Raw genomic sequence first — 15,510 nt, forward strand, 5'->3', positions numbered from 1 at the left:
CAGGCTCCAAGCAGGGAGCCCAACGTGGGACTTGATCCCAGATCTCCAGGATCACGCCCTGGGCTGAAGGTGGCGCTAAACCGCTGAGCCACAGGGGCTGCCCACAACAGAGTCTTGATTGAGGCTTGGGTCATGATCGCAGGTCTTGGGGTCAAGCCTGGCGTCAGGCTCTGTGCTCTGCTGTCTGCTTAAGGATTCTGTCTCCCTCTCTTTTTCCTTCCCCCACCTCTTTCTAAAAGAAATAAACAAATCTTTAAAAATATATATATGGTTTTGGATCCTATGATCTGCCACTCACTAATTTAGGTAAGTTACTTATCTGAAAAGGGGCCCATATAGTGTCTACCTTGCCGGGTTGTTGTTTGAATGATTAAATAAAGATAGACACTCCTGCTAAGCAGCAGCAACTATAACAAGCACTTAAGCGGTAGTTATTATTAATTATTAAAGGACATTGGCCCATCCACAGCTCCTGCTGCCATGTTTCAAACCATTTAGGGTGCATCCCAGGCCCCATAGCTGCATGTGAAAAGGCAAGCAGATCTAGTCAAATTGCTGAGCTTTAGATTTAAATGGAGAAGCAAGGAGTTTAGGATAAATGACTGTTTCAGTTTCCCAGGTTACAGGTGTTGGGTGAGCCCTGTGCCAATCTAAGTGATGAGGGAACCAAAATAACTCTGAGGAGGGGTCGGAGGGAGCACAGAAGATATGCTCAGGAGAAGGTGAGATGCCGCTAGCACGCTGAGGGTGACCAATACCTGGAAATCCCTGAATTCCTGATGATTTCCTTGTCTAATCTCAAATCATTTGTAACCATGCAATATGCTGGCACCATCGTGGGAGTCAGTGTAATCAAGTGCTAAATAGCAGGGGTGCTGTGATCACCCTGCAGAGGTCCAAGAGCCCCTTCCAAGTCCCGGCTTAACACACACTAGCTCTGTGACTTTGGGCAAGACACTGTATTGGCTCCTTTCCAGATAAGAAATTTACTTCAGCTTTCTCAGGCTCACTTGCCTTACCCGTCCAATGGGTATCAGGCTAGAACTTCCCTCACTGCATTGTTGAAGGAATGAAATGAGATCATGCACCTAAATGCTCAGCATGTAGCAAATACTCAGTAAATGAGAGATTACTAGTTAATACTACAGTCTCTTTTTTTTTATTAATGTAACTTTACTCCTTACAAGCAAAGGCATTTAATTAAATAGCTAGTTATACGAAGTCACTTACAATGTGAAGTCCTTTAGTAGAAATGTAAGTTATGTGAAAGACCACTTGATAGTGAAAATTTTAGAAAGAGTGATCTACTCAAGCCCTTTGGCTGATGAAGGAAGGGACGTCTAAAAAGTCAATAGGCCTTCCAGCTCACACAGCTAAACAGAAGTTACACAGGGATAAGAAACCTTACTCTCTGTCCACTGACGTTCAGATCACTGAGATTGAAACTATTAAATTAACTTAGTGAACTTTCCTATTATTCTCTTGACCAGCTCCTTCTGTGTTTTAAACAGAAGATAGAGTTAAAATCTTAATGCTACCTACTTATTTATATCTAATTTTTAATTATATCAATTTTATTATATAAATTATAATAAACTCAATCCACTACTTGTTAGAGTTGGATTTTATTCCACTGAACTATTGGCTTTCCATCTATATGACCAGGTTCCACCAGGAAAGAGATACTTTTCCATGAGGAAATCACAAGAATGTCATGGGTTTCCAGTGACCTAACCTGTCATTCTGTCACTGTGTCCCGAAAAAAGAATTCCTCAAAGTGGAAGGACAATGAAGTCATTCTGGGGGTGGCTTTTTTTTTTTTTTTTTACATGATGGTAATACCAATTATCCTAGAACAGGGAGGAGAAAAAAATAAAACCCTTTACTTTTTTTTGTCAGATTTCCCAGAGGCATGAGCATGGCACAGTTCCTTTTTATTTTCTGCATTATTATCAAATTAATTTGCTCCTGGCCCGGTTTACTTTTATTCATTTCTATAGCCATTGCATCACACCCAGAGGACTTTCCGTTTTCTATTGTTAGACAAATTCTCTCAAACTGTTTTAAGACTTTCTGCTTCTTGTTCATTCTGTTTTGTGGGTGATGCATTTTTAGACTCTTTTCCTCCAGAGTCCCCTTGAGTTACAAAGTTAAATGATGTTCTGTGGGTGGGAGACTTTGTGGAAGTTCTGATAGTTGTAGGAGGGCAGTTTGTGAGGTGACATTTATTGTCTGCCATTACCTTGTCTGTGGATGTTTTTCTGGTGCCTTGTATGGTACACTTATTAACTTGGCATTAATCATCAAGATAATGGTAAGCACATTATAATAGAAACGTTTTATTGTGGACTTACTCTGTGCTAAGTGCTTTACATAGATCCTTCTATTTAATCCTAAGAAGTCGGTTTTGTTAACTCTATTTGATAGACGGAAGGATGTTAAGAATTCCAAAATGTAAGTTGCCCAAGATCATTCAGCTTATAAGCAGCAAGCACTGCCTGAGTCCTAAGTTTTTATTTGTTATGTCCATTGTTCTCGTACTGTGGTCCTCAGACAAGCAGCACTAGCATTACCTGGGAAATTGTCAGAAATGTGAATTCTTGAGCTGCATCCCAGATCTACTGAATCAGAAATACATGGAGTGAGGGCCATCAATCTTTGTTTTAACAAAGTCCTATGAGTGATTCTGATGAATGCTGAACTTACAGGATGAGCAGCATCATGCTATACTTTATAGGCACTAAGGTATCACATCTGCAATTAGGGAGCTGGGAAGTCTGACTCCAGGAACTTTGGGCTGCCTGGCCAGGAATTGACTGTGACTTCCTGGTTCTCAGAGGGAGAGATGAGATTTCCCAGGGTTCTAAGGGACCTCAAGATCACCAGGGGCTGTAGTTGGCATTTCTCTGAATCCCCCAAATATCCGGCATCTAAGTTCAGATGGTCTGTACCTGAGCCCTAAATAGTAATCGTCATCCTCATGCTCCTACGCCGTGCAAAATCACTCTCATTTTCTTAATGACAAGGGAGAGCAATGAGAGGGAGAAGGTGAAGGATAGCTTCCTTTCTGGTATACAGCTGTGTCCCAACCCAAGCATGTTGTCTGACTCTCCAAAGGATGCCCTGTGCATCTGCTGACCTTCTGCCTGTGAGTTGCAGCTTGCACCTTATTAGAATGTTCAAATCTAATACACACTTGTGTTAGTTTCCTATTGCTGCCATAACAAACATCACAAACTTAGTGGCTAAAACAATGAAAATTTATTATCTTATAGTTTTATGGGTCAGAAGTTCAACAGGGGCCACACTGGGCTAAAATCAAGGTGTTACTAGGTGTTATGCTAAATGTTGGCAAATTGAACTCCAATAAAAAAAAATTTAAAAAACCAAATAAATAAGATAAAATCAAGGTGCTGTCAAAGGCAGCATTCCTTTGGAAGACTCAAGGGGGAGAAACCATTTCCTTGCCTCTTCCATCCTCCAGAGACCACCTGCATTCCTTGGCTTGTGGCCCCTTTCTCCATCTTCCAAATCAACAATGTTGCATCTCTCTGACCATTCTTCCCTAGTCACTTCTCGCTTTGACCATAACTGTGGAAGGAGGGGTGGTTCTTCTGCTTTTAAGGACCTCTGTGAATAGACTAGGCCCATCCTGATAATCCACAAAAATCTCCCCATCCCAAGGACCTTAACATAATTATATCTGCCATGTGAAGTAACATATTTACAGGTTCTGAAATTAGGATGTGGGCATTGTTGAAGGGTCATTATTCTGCCTACCAGAGTGTTCTTTTGTGGAATTGGGCAACATTCTATTTTGACCACAGTTGCAAATTTCAAGAAATAAAAACAAGAAGAGAAAATGAATTCATATATTTTTGTCATTTAAAGGAATACATAATGCCATATTTCCTTGGTTCCAAGACCATTTACTGGATATATGCCCCTGCTTCGAAAACATTTTTTTTTTTAGATGACAGAAAGTATGGCCACATTACAGGTGTCCATAGCTCATATCCATAGCTTCTATTATGATAGGCAAGTTTTTCCAGAAATAACTTACTTCTCAGTGATAGCCAAGCTTTAGGTCACAGATCTAAAGTAATAGGTCTGCGGAAATAATAATTACAAGGGAAAATAGTAATTACAGGAATGGGAGTTAATTTATATGCTAAGCATTAGCTGAAGCCTGAAAGAGTAATAGAGTAATGTATATTTGTAGCTTTCAAATATATACAGGTGATATATAGATATAGATAGATAGATGTGATTTAATATGCAGTTTCCTTTGCTAATGTATTGCCTTCATGGTGGCATCTTGGCATTTCATTTTCTATATAAGTGGATATGAAAAGTAAAACTGCTATTGGACAAACATATGAAATAAAAATACATATATTTATTATATGTGTATTTATATATTCCCTCTTTACAAATAAGCTCTCATTCTTGATAAAGATGGGAATCATTCCTTTCCCTCATTTTATTTGATTTCAAACATTGAGAAAGTTAGGATTTGCAAGAGAATCATGACTGTGATTTCTTATCTTATTTCTTCCTTTTTCTTTCCAAAGGCACATAAAACATCTTTTACTTGCTTTAAACTTCTTTTGGTGTCATTCTAGATTCTCATTTTTCTCTTCAATCACTGCTCCTCAGGAACATCAGGAAGATTAAATGGATGGTAAGTTTGGAGAAGGAAAATTATGGGTTGTACAGAGATGTCAATCACAGTGCTTGCTGTGCCCCCAGCACTGCTAAGAGAAAAATGCCCAACCAGCAGAGGTACTAAAGGAGTAGCACTATTGGCTTACTGACAGACTTCAGAGACATTGCAGTTTTGGTTCCAGACCACCCCAGTAAAGCAAATATGCACAATAAACCAAGTCAAATGAATTTTTTGGTTTCTCAATGCAGTATAAAAGTTATGTTTTCTCTCATGAATAAATAAATAAATAAATAAATAAATCTTTTAAAAAGTTATGTTTATATTATATGGTAGTCTATTAAGTGTACAATAGTATTTTGTCTTAAAAAATATGTACCTTAACTTAAAAATACTTTATTGCAAAGAAAAATGCTAACCATCATTTGAGCTTTCAGTGAGTCATAATCTTTTTGCTGGTGGAGGGTCTTGCCCCAATGTTGATGGCGCTAATTGATCAGGGTGATGGTTGACAAAGGTTGAGGTGGCTGTGACAATTTCTTAAAATAAGACAACAGTGAAGTTGGCCACATTGATTGAGTCTTCCTTTTAGTAGCTTGTGATATCGTTTGATAGCATTCTACCCATGGTATAACTTCTTTCAAAATTGGGGTCAATCCTCTCAACCCCTGCTGCTGCTTTATCAACTAGGTTTATGTCATATTCTAAATTGTTTGTTGTCATTTTGACAATCTTTACAGTATCTTCACCAGGAGTAGATTCCATCTCAAGAAATTACCGTAAGAAACAACTAATCCGCTCAAGTTTGATCATGAGATTGCAGCAATTCAGTGACTCTGGTTCTCTTGCTGTTTCCACCACATCTGCAGTCACTTCCTCCACTCAAGTCTTGTACTCCTCCAACTCATTCTTGAGGGTTGTGAGCAACTTCTTCCAAACTTTTGTTCATGTTGATATTTTACCTCTTCCCATGAACCATGAACCTTCCTAATGGAATTTAGCATGGTGAATCCTTTCCAGAAGATTTTCAACTGATGTTCTCCAGATCTATCAGAGGAATCACTGTCTATGACAGCTATAGCCTTGTGAGATGTATTTTTCAAACAGTAAGACTTGAAAGTAAAAAATACTCCTTAATCCATGGGCTGCAGAATGGATGTTGTGTTAGCAGGCATGCAAGCAGCATCAATTCCATTGTACATTTCCATCAGAGCTCTTGGGTGATCAGGTGCATTGCCAGTGAATGGTACTCTTTTGAGATGATTTCTTTTCCAAGCCGTAGTGGGCTTACAGTATCTCAACAGGGGGCTTAAAATATTTAGTAAACCATGTTGTAAACAGACATGCTATTATCTAGGCTTTGTTTTTCCAGCATAGAGCAGAGACAGAATAGATTTAGCATAATTCTTAAGGGCCTTAGGATTTTTGGTATGGTAAATGAGTGTTCACTTCAACTTCAAGTCACCAGCTGCATTAGCCATTAGCCCAGAACAAGAGAGTCAGCCAATTCTTTGAAGCTTTGAAGCTAGGCATGAACTTCTCTCTAGCTATCCAAGTTCTAGATGGCATATTCTTTCAATAGAAGGCTATTCTGTCTACAATGAAAATCTGTTGTTTAATATAGTCACCTTCATTAATTATCATTCAGTCATTAGCTAGATCTTCTGGATAACTTGTTGCAGCTTCTACCTTAGTACTTGCTGCTTTATTTTACATTTTTATATTATGGAAATACAACCAACCTCTGCTAGCTTCAAAGTTTCTTTCAGCAGCTTCCTCATGTCTCTTAGTCTTCACAGAATTGAAGGGAGTTAGGGTCTTGTTCTCGATAAAACTTTGGCCTAAGGGAATGCTGTGGTTGGTCTGATCTTCCAACTAGACTACTAAATCTTTCTTCATATCAGCAATAACTTATTATTCATGTGTCCCCTGAAGTAGCACTTATTTTTTTAAAAGACTTTTATTTATTTATTTATTTATTTATTTATTTATTTATTTAAAAGAGAGAAAGAGGAAGAGCACAAGCAGGGAGGAGGGTCAGAGGGAGAGGGAGAAGCTGACTCCCTGATGAGCTGATCCCAGGAACCTGGGATCATAACCTCAACCAAAGGCAGACACTTAACCGACTGAGCCATCCAGGTGCCCTTATACTAGCACTTTTAACTTTATTTAAGATTTGGAACACTTGGCTGGCTCAAATCAGTAAAGCATGTGACTCTTGATGTTGGGGTTATGAGTTTGAACCTCATGTTGGGTGTAGAGATTACTTAAAAATAAAATCTTTTAAAAGATGACTTTTCCTTTGCATTTACAACCTGGCTAACAGTTGGCACAAGAGTGGCACAAACCTAGTGTTTGTCCTATTGGCTTTCAACATGCCTTCCTCACTAAGCTGAATCCTTCCTAGCTTTTGATTTAAAGTGATGGATATGCAACTCATCCTTTTACTTGCACACTTAGAAGTCATTGCAGGGTTATTAACTGGCCTAATTTCGATATTTTTGTGTCTCAGGGAATAGGGAGACCTGGGGAGACAGAGCTGTGGAAACAGTGGAGCAATCAGAACACACATTTATTCATGAAGTTTACCATCACCTGGGTGTGGTTCATGGTGCCCCCAAACAATTATAATAGTAACATCAAAGGTCACTGATCATAGATCACCATAGCAAATATAGTAATAATGAAAAACAACTGAAATATTGTGAGAATTACCAAAATGGACATGGAGACATGAACTGAGCAAATGCAGTGCAGAAATGGCACTAAAACATTGCCTCCTGCAGGATTGCACAAACCTTTAATGTGTTAAAAGCAAAAAACAAAAAACAAAATAAAAACCCACAATGTCTGTGAAGCCCAATAAAGCAAAATGCAATAAAACAAGATATACCTGTATTTTGTGAAAGTAGTAGTTTACAAACTGTCCTGATCAGCAGCAGCATCTGGGAACTTGTTAGAATTATAAATTCTCTGTCTCCCTACCCCAAGACCTACTGAATCTGGGAGTAGATCGGCCAAGCCTTATTTTAAATAGTTCTGCTGCACCCTATAGTTTTGCCTGAACGTCTAATGGTAGCTGATGGAACCAAGGGTGACTATATGAGTCAAGCTAAATCATAGGCTATGGCCATGCTAGGCTGTGGTGTGAGACTGAGGAACTGGACAAGCCATGCTTCCTCTTTGGGACAGCTGAGTGGAGAGACAGTGATGCTGTGAGTGTTAGCAGCACAGTCAATGCTTAGTGAGTCTGGGTGCGCAGTGGTGTTGAGGCCTTGAAGGGTCCTGGGTATACTGGAAACAGGAACTGCCCCATGATGAAGCAGAAACTGTGTATGGGGGTGGGGTGGAGACAAAGAGGACACTGAGCAAGGCAAGCCAATTGCAGAAGTAAGTGTGCAGGGAACAGCAGACCTCTTGGGCAGGTAGGCAGTGAACCAGGACAGCACCCAAGTGAAGACCAAGAGCACCTGCTACAGAATCTTCAGGTTGGGTTCTCTTCTTTTTTTTGGGGGGGGGGGCGGGGGAGGTCTATTCTTGACACTGTCCTACTCCCTTCCGATATGGAATAGTTAACTTTTCTGGAGTTCCTGTTCTGTTTGTGAATCCTTCAAATGTATCTCTTCTTTGCTTTTTCTTAAAGCATTTTCTTAAAGAAAGCCTTTGGGAGGGGGGATTGCTTTCAAGGAGGGAGAGAAGGCCAAACTATTACAAGAAGAAAACAAACAACAAACAAAAACTGAGAAGTTCTCTGTGTGTAAGTTTTCCTCATTGCCTCCATAAAATAGCAAAACTAAAAAGCCTAAGTTAATAGGCTTTTTAAAAAGGGGATTTCACCACCCAATGGCTCGGAGGAATGCCTAATGAGGAACCGCATGGCAACATTTTCCTGCCTCTAATTACTTGGACTTCTCATTTTTACTCTCTAAATATACAGAGGAAAGTGTTACATTAAAAGTAAAAACCTTGGGACACCTGAGTGGCTCAGTCATATAAGCATCCGACTCTTGATTTCAGTTCAAGTCATGATGCCAGGGTTGTGAGATGGAGCCCCACGTCAGGCTCTGTGCTTGGAGGGAGTCTGCTGGAGAGTCTTTCTCTCCCTCTCCCTCTCTCCCTCCCCCTGCTCATGCACACCCATGCATGCTTTCTCTCTCAAACAAACAAAATTTTTTTAAAAAATTAAAAGCCTTTGATAATAGTTTGAAAATTGTAATAATCATAACTAATAATTTGAGTATTGCTATGTACCAAGCAATGTTCTAAGTATTTCACATGTTTTGAGTTATTTAAATCCAGTTCCACAAGGGAAATAATTTTTCTGTTTTGTTCTCAAGCCTGGAATCATGCTTGGTAATTAGTTAATATGCAACAAATACTGACTGAATTAATTAAAGTGGATCATCACAAAATGATGGAGATGCTATTATAACCATCTCACGGACCTTCCTGGCTGACAAAACAGAAAGTCACATCGTGAAGGTCTATGTGAGCATGACACTGTCAGGCAGCAAGCTTCTGAGACAAACTCAACCTCCAGGGTTCATCTCACAAATGTTTTGAAGCATTGTTATTTGCTGATGTTCCACGAGAGTCTGAAGGTTTTTACTCCTTTAATGATTCATTCATTTATTCAACAAATACTTACTTAGCATGTATACATACCATGTGCTGTTATCATCATGGGGGATATAGTGTTCAACACTAAGGATGCTATACTTGTCCCCATGGAGAGAGAAGTAAAAAAAATAATAATAATTTCAGGTACTGACCAGTACATGAAGACAATAGAAGAGGTGATATGATATGGCATAATAAGGAAGGATCGAGTTATATGTGGAGACCAGGAAAGGTTTCACTGAAGAGGTAATACTTGTGTTGAGACCTGAATGATGAGAAAAAGCCAGTCATGACATGGTTAGAGCATCCGAGGTGGAAGGAACAGCAAGTGCAAAGATCTCCAGGTGGATAGTGCTCACTGTGTTCTAGGGGCAGTGAGAAGAATACCATGGCTGGAACATGGTAAGCAAAGGGCACCTGATGGAAGATGAAACAAGAGGAGGAGCCAGATTACAAAGGGCCTTATGAGCCATGCTGGCAGCTAGGAGGTGCATGCTCTGATTTCCCCTGAAGACCAGACCTGCAGTGGGTTACCTTTGTGGCTGTGTCGGTCTATTTTCTGCTCAGGTCAGGATCCCAATGTCCTGAGATCGAGCTCCCTCTGGAGTGTCTGCTTCTCCCTCTGTCCCTCCCCTTTGCTTGTGATCTCTCATGTAGGCAAATAAATAAAGTCTTAAGCAAGGAGTATAGTCAACTGACAGCCTCCAGCAGCAGCCCCTGTGGGATCAGCCAGTATTTAAACTGAGGACACACTTTCTGAGCAGCTCCAGCCAATGACTGGATGCATTGGGAAGATCAGGGCCTGGCCATCTTGGCTTTGTGCAAGAATCCTCTGATGAGCAATCTTTGCTCTAGAGGTTGCCATTGTGCTCACTTAGGCCTTCTCAGTGCAGCACTGAATTGGTTCTCCAGAGACACAGAACCAATGGAAGATAGATATAAACGTAGCCATACAAGAGACACAGACATGGAAAATGAGATTTATTATAAGGAAGGGGATCATGTGATTACAAAGTCTGAAAAGTCCTGTCATCTGCCATCTGCATGCTGGTGGTGTCATTCTAAAGCCTGAGAGCCAGAAAGCTGATGGTGCAGGTTCTAGTCCAAGTCTGAAAGTTTGAGAACCATTAAGTGCCAAGAGCAGAAGATCAATGTTCCAGCTCAAGTAGTCAGAAAACTAATTAAACCTTCCTCCACTTTTTTGTTCTATTCAGGCCTTCAACTGATTGGGTGATGCCCACCCACATTGGAGAGGACCTCCTACTTTAATCAGTCCACCAATTCAAATGCTAATCTCTTCTGAAACACCCTCACAAACACACCTAGAAATAATGTTTAAACAGATATCTGGGCATTCCATGGCCTGGTCAGGCTGTTACATGAAGTTAACTGTCACAAGCGCTAGATTCAGAAGATTTTCCTGCCCAGGGTTTCTTCCTGGCTCCTTTCAGGAAGAAAGGTGAAAGTAAAAGAAGACACAGGTGTCATGCCTGTATTGCAGTCTGGAGGATTTGATGCCAACCCCTTCTCATTCTCTCTCCCCTTGTAGTTTTCACAGATGTTACCACCAAAAATATCTGCATTTTTTAAAGATTTTATTTATTTGTTTGGGAAAGAGAGAGAGCATGCACACAAGCAGAAGTGAGGTGCAGAGGGACAAGCAGACTTCCTGCTGAACAGAGAGCCCATGTGGGATCATGACCTGAGCTGAAGGCAGACGCTTAACCAACTGAGGCACCCAGGCACCCCTCTCTTGCATTTCTACTGAAATACTGGCACCTATTTTTGAGAGGAATCATCTGACAGGTGATAAGATGGGTTTTGGGATGGGGTCACCCACTGCCTGGGTGGCAGTGAGGACTCTCATCTTGAATGGTGGGTGGGATATGTCCCTGGCACAGGGTGGCAGCCCAACTGCTAAAAATTTTACTGATTGTGACCTGGGAAAATGTCCATGTGGAAAGAAATGTCTATGCTATTGTGCTGAGTCAGGAATTTGAAAGGTCAACAGGTACAATATATCCAAGGATAACGGGGTTGTCTGGTTATTACCAAGTTGCATTCACCCCCACCCCCTACAAAGGACGATGAAAAACAATTAAAAAAAAAAAAAAAAAAACCTAAGCATGAGGAAAACAACAGCAACAAAAAACGAAAACCTGAGTGTGAGAGCCAGAGAGCCTCCTTGGCAGCTATTTGAAGAGGTCCTTATCCTTTATTGTGCAAGACCAGACCCAGCTGAATGGCAGGTTGGTGGTTTAATTGTTAGAACCCAGGGGTCCAGAGATGTTTGGACACTCACCTAAGGCAGGTCTCCTATGCTAAAGTCAGGGATCAAGTTGGAAAAGCCTTGGACCTGAAACATGGGGCAGGTACATGCCCTTGGGAATGTGGTTCTGTAGACTTCCCTGAATGTCCAGAGCTTGTGGAGGTGGCCTCTCCCAACTAGCAGTTCTCCCCTGTGGGAAGATACTACAAAGCCTCCTTCCTTACAAGGTAACAGGTCCACCTGGCACCAGGAGCTGCCCTACCTCCTATGTGGCTACCAGGCTATAAACAGGATTAAATCCCAGTACAGCCAAACTGAAGAAATTTTGGGCCTGATAATGGAGAAAAAAGATTTTATGTTCGAAGAGATGCTAGGATTAACTATCACGGTGGAGACATCGGAACACCTTATGCATTGTTGACAGCAATGTAAAATGGTACATTCACTTTGATTTTAGCCATTCTGACTGGTCTGAGGTGATATCTCATAGTGGTTTTGATTTGTATTTCCCTGATGATGAGTCATGTTAAGCATCTTTTCATGTGTCTCTTGGCCATCTGGATGTCTTCTTTGGAGAAATGTCTATTCATGTCTTTTTTCCCATTTAAATCAGATTGTTATTTGGGTGTTGAATTGTGTAAGTTCTTTGTATATTTTGGAGACTGACCCTTTATCAGGTATGCTATTTGCTAATATCTTCTTCCATTTAGTAGGTTGTCTTTTAATTTTGTTTGTGGTTTCCTTCACTGTGAAGAAGCTCCATTTTGATGTAGTCTCAACAGTTTATTTCTGCTTTTGTTTCCTTTGCCTCAGGAGACATATCTAGAAAAACACTGCCACGGCTGATATAGAAAAATTACTGCCTACATGCTCTTCTAGGATTTTTTATGGTTTCAGGTTTCACATTTAGGCCCTTAATCCATTTGGAGCTTACTTTTGTGTATGGTGGTCCATTTGCATTTTTTTGCATGTAGGTACAGCCACTTTGGAAAACAGTTTGGCAGTTCCCTTGAAAGGTTAAAACGGAATTGAAATATGACCAAACAGTCCCATTCCTAGTTTATCCCCAAGAGAAATGAAAGCATATGTCCACATGAAACCTGTACATGAATGTTCATCTGCTCTTTGTAGCAACGTTATTCATAATAGCCAAATTTGACAGTTTGGCGAAGTAGCGGAGGGGCAGCCAAGAAGACTTGCCCTGCGGGCCTGTGTGTGGATGGCAAAATAGGTGAGTAACCAATAAACGTGCTGATAAACATCTACAGTTCGAAGGAGGCCAAGGGTGTTCAGCCCACTGAAAGGAGTGAAGACATCAGCAAGCTCACCCAATCCTAGCTTCACTCTCAGCTGCTATGCTTGACATGGCATTGTTGCCTGGGCACATCAATAAGGCTTCAGGTATATAATGTGCTGCTGTGGACTTGGCAAATATATGGGGGTTTTTTTGGTTTGTTTTTTTTGTTTTCCTATCCCAATCAGGAAGAAGGATTGGAAAGTGTTCACATTAAAGTGGAATGGGGAAAATATTTCTTCAGAGCAAGAACCAAATTCCACCCATAGCTGCCGATAGCTTCTTTTCCTTGAATTATAAATGGTTCTTACATTTTTTAAAGTCTGTAAAATAATAACAACAATGAAATCAAAGAAGAATATGCAGCAGAAATCATATGTAGCCCACAAAACTTAAATATTTGTCATCTGGCCCTTTACAGAAAAAATTTGCCAGGCCCTGCTTGACAGTTTTACTCATGGCCTATGTTAATGTTCTTGCACTGTGTAGTAATATAGTTTGAAGGGAGCTGGACTAAAGTATCTGGACATCCTACAGAATATTATAATGCTGTATTACACCAATGATATTATATTAATCAGACAAGATGAGCAAGAGGGGGCTAGCACACTGGAGACCTTCATAAGAAACACACACTCCAGAGAAGGGTGATAAGTCCATGAAAATTCAGGAACTTTTCATTTTAGTAAAGGCGGGTTTTCTGGTCAGACCTGTGCCAGGACCTTTACTTCTTCTCCAAAGTAAAAGACAAATTGCTACATTATGCATCCCCTACTATGAAGAAGGAAGCACAAGGGCTGATCTGGTTCTGGAGACAACATATTCCCCAACTAGGACTATTGATGCAGCCCACACACCAAAGGACATGGAAGGCCAGGTGTAAATGGGGCTGGTAGAAAGAGCTCAGCAGCAGGGAAGAAGCAGAATGAAGAGGATGACAAGCCCAAGTGATAGAATCACAGCATGAGACCTCTGGGATTCTGAAGCAAAGTCGGGCCATCCACAACAGAGAATAACAGTTAATTTTCTGTCACCTTGACTGGACCATGAAGTTCCTAGATATTCGGTCAAACATTATTCCAGGTGTTTCTGTGAGGGTGTTTTTTGATAAGATTAACATTTAAGTTGGTAGATTGACTAAAGCAAATTGTTCTCCCTAGTGTTAGTGTGCCCTATCTAATCAGTTGATGGCCTGATTAGCATGGAAAGCTGATCCTCCCCTGATTAGGAGAGAGTTCTTCCTACCTGACTGCCTTTCAATTGGGACATGAGCTTTTGTCCTGCCTTCAGGCGTAAACTGAAACATTGGTTCTTACTGGATCTCAAGCCTCCCAGGCTTTGAACTGAAACTACTCCATTGTCTCTCCTATCTCTCAGGCCTTTGGACTTGGATGTGACATCAGTTCTCTTGGATCTCCAGCTTTCCCACTCACCCTGCAGATCTTGGGACTTGCCTGCTTCCATAGTCATGTGAGTCAATTCCTCATAATAAATCTCCTTCTGTGTATAAATATATATACATCCTGTTGGTTCTGCTTTTCTGGAGAACCCTGACTCACACAATCATGAATGCTTTAAAAAGCAGCTCTTGACATGCTCCTAAGCTCTGATAGAGATAAAATTATTGGCTACCAAGTAATCATGGTCCTGGAACTGCATTATTAACTGGTTTTACCAGAACTACCAAGTCCTAAGATCAGGCAAGCTCAGCAGAAATCCATTATAAGATGGTACATCAAGATCAAGTCCAAGCAAGACCTGATGACATCAGTAAACTGCACATTACCACCATTGCACCAGTGCCCCTCCCTCCACTCACATCTAGGGTCACTTAGGGGTCCCTTATGACCTACAGAAGTAGGAGGAAAAAAGCCCAATGTGGGTTTTTGGACGAGCAGGCTCACGATAAGGATGCAACCTAAAAATGGAAGGTAACTACATCATAGCTATGCTCAGGAGTGGCCTTGAAAGATGGTGATGATGGAAAATCCTTGCAATAAACACAGTTGAAGCTCTGCCTTTCCTGCTCCAAGAGCCTCTGCCAGCACCACTGCCTGGGAGCTTGTAGAATGCCTTATCCACAGGTATGCATTCCCACCAACATAGCACTTAAGCAGGGGACCCATTTCATAAGGAAGGAGATGCAGGGTAACCCCTGATTATGGGATCAATTGGTATTATATCATACCACATCAACCAGAAACAAGCTGTCCTCATGGGGAGTGGGAATGAGTTTCTGAAGGCACAACTGAAACCAGCTTGGAGGCCATCCTCTGCAGGATGGGATCACCTATAAGGACACCTATAAGGACACAGAGATGTCTATATGGCACTGTGTCCCCAAGTAGTAGGAATACAGAGTTTTAGGAATCAAGGGATGGTACTAGAAGCTGTCCCACTTATTATCACTCCTAATGACTCACTAGGGATTTTGTTCCTCCCATCCTTATAACTCTGGGCTCTGCAGAGTTGGAGGTCTTTGTCCTCAAGCAAGTGAATTTTTTTCTTTAGACACAGGAAGGGTTCCATTGAACTAAAAGTCATGGCTGCCATCAGGGCACTTTGGATTTCTTCTGTTCAGAGACCAGAAGGGGATACAAGCAATCTCTAACTTGGCAGAGAAATTGACTCTGATTATCAAGAAAAGTGTGAAGTGTCTTC

Source organism: Canis aureus, chromosome 19 (genome assembly GCF_053574225.1).
Source record: "Canis aureus isolate CA01 chromosome 19, VMU_Caureus_v.1.0, whole genome shotgun sequence".
NCBI classification, from domain to species: Eukaryota; Metazoa; Chordata; class Mammalia; order Carnivora; family Canidae; genus Canis; species Canis aureus.